The sequence below is a fragment of the Vipera ursinii genome (genome assembly GCF_947247035.1).
Source record: "Vipera ursinii genome assembly, chromosome: 3".
NCBI lineage: Eukaryota > Metazoa > Chordata > Lepidosauria > Squamata > Viperidae > Vipera > Vipera ursinii.
This window is the reverse complement of record NC_139516.1, coordinates 105,832,520-105,838,519: the sequence shown is the minus strand read 5'-3', so window position 1 is coordinate 105,838,519 and position 6,000 is coordinate 105,832,520.

The following is a 6,000-nucleotide window of genomic DNA, read 5'->3' as shown; positions in this document are numbered from 1 at the left end:
AGTTTGCACCTGTTTTTGGACAGATGATATGCTGCTAAGGAATGTACCAACTATTCTGCTCTGAGTCGAGACCAGGAATAGGCAAACTTGGCTCTTTTATGACTCATGGACTTCAACTCCCAGAATTCCTGAGCCAGCATGGCTGGCTCAGGAATTCTGGGAGTTGAAGTCCATGAGTCATAAAAGAGCCAAGGCTGCCTACCCCTGGTCTAGACAAAGAGTTTGTCTTTGTTGAAATGTCAATATTTTATATACTGTTTTTTTCTTTGCCTAATGCTTTGCATTGAAACTCAACATTAAGAAAACCAAAATCATGACATCCAGCCCTTTCAATTACTGGCAAATAGATGGGGAAGAAATGGAGATAGCGACAGAATTTATTTTCCTGGGCTTCAAGATCACCACAGATGGGGACTGCAGCCAAGAAATTAAAAGACGCTTGCTCCTCGGGAGGAAAGCTATGGCAAATCTAGACAGCACACTAAAAAGCAGAGACATCACCCTGCCAACAAAAGTGCATATAGTCAAGGCCATGGTTTTGCCAGTTGCAATGTATGGCTGTGAAAGCTGGACCATAAGAAAGGCTGAGCGCCAAAGAATTCAGGCCTTTGAACTATGGTGCTGGAGAAGACTCCTGCGAGTCCCTTGGACTGCAAGGCGTTCAAACCAGTCAGTCCTAGAAGAGATCAACCCTGACTGCTTTTTAAAAGGCCAGATCCTGAAGTTGAAACTCAAATACGTTGGACATCTAATGAGAAGGAAGGACTCAATGGAGCAGAGCCTAATGCTGGGAAAGATTGAGGGCAATAGAAGAAGGGGACGACAGAGAATGAGGTGGCTGGATGGAGTCACTGAAGCAGTAGGCGTGAGCTTAAATGGACTCCAGAAGATGGTAGAGGACAGGAAGGCCTGGAGGAATGTTGTCCATGGGGTTGTGATGGATCAGACACGACATCGCAACTAACAACAACAAAAAAGGTAAAAAAGGATATATGCAGTGTTATCTTCATTTTAGATGTCAAAATGGTTTTGTGGCTCCCAGTGTTTTTTTTTCTGTGGGAAACGGGTCCAAATGGCTCTTTGAGTGTTTAAGGTTGCTGACCCCTGCTCTAGGCCCCCAAAATCAAAGGGTAAATATGGTTCTGTATTTTAAAGATCAGATGGATCAACACTTTCCATACAAGATGACAAAATTAATGAACTAAAGTATAATGTGAAGAGTTATTTCAATTTGTTGTTGTTGTTGTTAGTTGCGAAGTTATGTCCGACCCATCGTGACCCCATAGACAACGTTCCTCCTGGCCTTCCTATCCTCTACCATCTTCTGTAGTCCATTTACGCTCACACCTACTGCTTCAGTGACTCCATCCAGCCACCTCATTCTCTGTTGTCCCCTTCTTCTTTTGCCCTCAATCTTTCCCAACATTAGGCTCTTCTCCAGTGAGTCCTTCCTTCTCATTAGGTGGCCAAAGTATCTGAGTTTCAACTTCAGGATCTGGCCTTCCAAAGAACAGTCAGGGTTCATCTCCTCTAGGACTGACCAGTTGAACGCCTTGCAGTCCAAGGGACTCGCAGGAGTCTTCTCCAAAGGCCTCAATTCTTTGACAGGGTGATGTCTCTGCTTTTTAGTGTGCTGTCTAGATTTGCCACGGCTTTCCTCCCCAAGAGGAAGCGTCTTTTAATTTCTTGGCTACAGTCCCCATCTGCAATGATCTCGGCGCCCAGGAAAGTAAAATCTGTCACTAATTCCATTTGTTCCCCATCTATTTGTCAGGAATTGAGAGGGCCGGATGCCATGATCTTGGCTTTCTTAATGTTAAGTTTCAAGCCAACTTTTGCACTCTCCTTCTTCACCTGCAACAAGAGGCTCTTTAGTTCCTCTTCACTTTCTGCCATTAGAGTGGTATCATCTGCATATCTTAGGTTGTTGATATATATATATTTTTAATCCCATTTATATCCCTCCCTTCTCCAAAGACTCAGGGCGGCTTACAATCTAAAGCACAAATCAACGTGCTTAGCAATAGCCTTCATTCTATGTATATGCCTGCTTATTAGGGCTTTTGCCCCCCCAAGTGGCATTATAACAAAGTCAGCTTATTGCCCCCAACAATCTGGGTCCTCATTTTACCTACCTTAGGAGGATGGAAGGCTGAGTCAACCTTGAGCCTGGTGGGACTCGAACCTGCACTAATTGCAGGCAGCTGGTGTTACTTAAGGAGGCATTAGCCCAGTGCTCCACCAAGGCTCTCCCGGCAATCTTAATTACAACTTTTGATTCATCTAGCCCTGCCTTTCTCATGATGTGCTCTGCATATAAGTTAAACAGGCAGGTCGACAGTATACAGCCTTGCCGGACTCCTTTCCCAATTTTGAACCAATCAGTGGTTCCGTGTCCAGTTCTCACTGTTGCTTCTTGACCTGCATATAGGTTTCTCAAGAGACAAATAAAATGGTCTGGTACTCCCATTTCTTTAAGAAGTTGCCACAGTTTGTTGTGATCCACACAATCAAATGCTTTAGCATAGTCAATGAAGCAGAAGTAGATGTTTTTTCTGGAACTCCCTAGCTTTCTCTATGATCCAGTGTATGTTGACAATTTGATCTCTAGTTCCTCTGCCTCTTCGAAATCCTGCCTGTACTTCTGGTAGTTCTCGATCCACATACTGCTAGAGTCTAGCTTGTAGGATTTTAAACATAACTTTACTAGCATGTGAAATGAGTGCAATGGTGCAATAGTTTGAACATTCTTTGGCACTGCCTTTCTTTGGAATTGGAATGTAAACTGATCTTTTCCAATCCTGTGGCCCCTGTTTTCCAAATTTGCTGGCAAATTGAGTGTAGCACTTTTACTGCATCGTCTTTTAAGATTTTGAATAGCTCAGCTGGAATACTGTCACCTACACTAGCTTTGTTGTTGCTCAGCTTTCCTAAGGCCCACTTCACTTCACATTCTAGGATGTCTGGCTCAAGGTCAGTGACCACCTCATTGTGGTTATCAGGGATGTTAAGCTCATTCTTGTATACTTCTTCTGTGTAATTTTGTCACCTCTTCTTAATCTCTTCTGCCTCTGTTAGGTCCCTGCCATTTTGGTCCTTTATCATACCCATTTTGCATGAAACTTTCCCTTCATCTCTTCAATTTTCTTGAAGAGATCTTTGGTCCTCCCTATTCTATTGTTTTCTTCTTTGCACTGTTCATTTAAGAAGGCATTCTTATCTCTTCTAGCTGTTTTCTGGAATTCTGCATTCAATTGGGCGTATCTTTCTTTTTCTCCCTTGCCTTTTGCTTCCCTCCTTTCCTCAGCTATTTGCAAAGCTTCCTCAGACAGCCATTTTGCTTTCTTGCATTTCTTTTTCTTTGGGATGGTTTTGGTTGCTACCTCTTGTACAATGTTGCGAACCTCCATCCATAGTTCTTCAGGCACTCTATCAGATCTAATTCCTTAAATCTATTTGTCACCTCTACTGAATATTCGTCAGGGGTATGATTTAGTTCATACCTGAGTGGCCTAGTGCTTTTCCCTACTTTCTTCAGTTTAAGCCTAAATTTTGCAGCGAGAAGCTCGTGGTCTGAGCCACAGTCAGCTCCTGGTCTTGTTTTTACTGACTGTATAGAGCTTCTCCATCTTGGGCTGCAGAGCATATAGTCAATCTGATTTCTCTGTTGACCGTCTGGTGATGTCCATGTGTAGAGCCGTCTCTTGGGTTGTTGGAAAAGAGTGTTTGCTATGACCATCATATTCTCTTGACAAAATTCTATCACCCTGTGTCCTGCTTCATTTTGTACTCCAAGGCCAAACTTGCTTGTTATTCTAGTTATCTTTTGGCTTCCTACGTTAGCATTCACATTCACATCATTTTTGGTGTTATTTCTATAAGGTGCTGTAGGGCTTCATAGAACCGGTCAATTTCATCTTCTTCAGCACTGGTGGTTGGGGCATAGACTTGGACTACTGTGATATTGAATGGTTTGCCTTGGATTCGAACTGAGATCATTCTGTCATTTGGGGGATTGTATCCCAGTATTGCTTTTCCTACTCTTTTATTGACTATGAAGGCTACTCCATTTCTTCTGAGGGATTCTTGCCCCCAGTAGTATACCTGATGGTCATCTGAATTAAATTCACCCATTCCTGTCCATTTTAGTTCGCTGATTCCTAAGATGTTGATGTTCAGTCTTGTCATCTCTTGTTTGACAACGTCCAGCTTTCCTTGATTCATGGATCTTACATTCCAGGTTGCTATGGAGAAAAAATCTTTACAGCATCGGACTTTCCTTTCACCACCAGACACATCCACAGCTGAGCGTCCTTTCAGCTTTGGCCCAGTCGCTTCATTCTTTCTGGCGCTACTAGTACTAGCCCTCTGCTCTTCCCCAGTAGCATATTGGACGCCTTCCGACCTGAGGGGCTCATCTTCCAGTGTCATATCTTTTTTCCTTTTGGTACTGTCCATAGGGTTTTCATGGCAAAGATACTGGAGTGAGTTCCCATTTCCTTCTCCAGTGGATCATATTTTGTCGGAACTCTCTGTTATGACCTGTCTGTCTTGGGTGGCCCTGCACAGCATAGCTCATAGCTTCATTGAATTATGCAAGCCCCTTCACCATGACAAGGCAGTAATCCATGAAGGTGAGTTATTTCAATACTTTTAGACAATTTCTCTCTCTGGTATATTGATCTGTTGACTACAATGGACAACAACAAGCAAAGCTAAAGATATTGTATCTCATAGGATGCAATGAGAAGAAAGAGTGTATGGCAGAGGGGCTCAAATGAATCTTTTACAGAATCAATTTTCTTGATTCTAAAGATCTGAAACTGACTCAAGACATATGTATATTCAATAATCCATTCCAATATGGACAGTTTTGTAGCCAACAAATTATTAGCCAACAAGGAAGCTAGAGTAGATATCCATCATGTCTGGAGATTTGAAAATGAGGATTATGATTTTTGTTTAGATGAAAAAAGCTATTGTAATGTAGTGATTGCCACCAGAGACATCCAGACTTCTGGCAAGCCATTTTGCTCAGTGTAAACTGCTACACAAGACTGTTATGAGATACTCTGTGTGTGTGACAGAGAACTTCATAGGTTATTCTACTCTCCCTGAAGTAAGAGTAAGATAAAATGCAATAAATAGAACAGCGAAGTGGTGCCACACACCAGAGTTCTCCCTTGTGGTGAACAGATTTGTATCTTTCCAGGAGCACCAGAAGGAAAACATTGTGGAAAACATTACACCCCATCTTTGCATCCAGCAGAGTACAATGCTTACGGTGCCAAAACAAATTTTATCATGTAACAGTAGAGATGAGTGATACAATTTCTGAATAGCAGTAGTTTTAAAAAGGTCCCTGAACATAAAATACTTGAAGAGAAAGAAAAAAAGCCCTCCCCCTCTTGTGCTACTGTTTTATCTGCAGAAAGCTGAATATTGAGAGGCTGAGAGGTAGGAAGGCTTCACTGGTCCAGTATTGGTCCAGAACATCCAAATTTTGCTCAATGGATATAGTCTAGATTTGGGACTGGGTACCAAGAGGTGGAACAACGCTGGACTGTACCATTCTAGAATGCAATGGGAATTGTTCTACTCCGGCAATTGCTTTGTTTTGACACTGGACACCAAATGAGATTTTTCCAGAGCAGAATAAAGAACGCAGCGATAGAAAACGTTTGCGGCCGTTCCTTCTTTTGCAGTAACTTTTCTAGATAAAGCCCCACTCAGGCACGATATTTCCCCTTCCCACTCCCGCGTTTGCCACCAAAAGTGGTCCAGCCGAGCCAAACATCTCAGGCTTCTACCGCTTCATTTTGACGCCTCTGTCGGCGCAGCGCGTAATTGAAGGGGGCGGGGTCTCTCCTGCGGGCTTCTGAGTGGCGCCAGGTGTGATAACCAGCTGTTTCTCCTACCCTCGCTCCCCCCCCCATCCCGTTTTGCAATTTTGTCAAGTGGCTGGAAAAAAAAAGAAGGATGCTTTTTGCGTGGGCACCC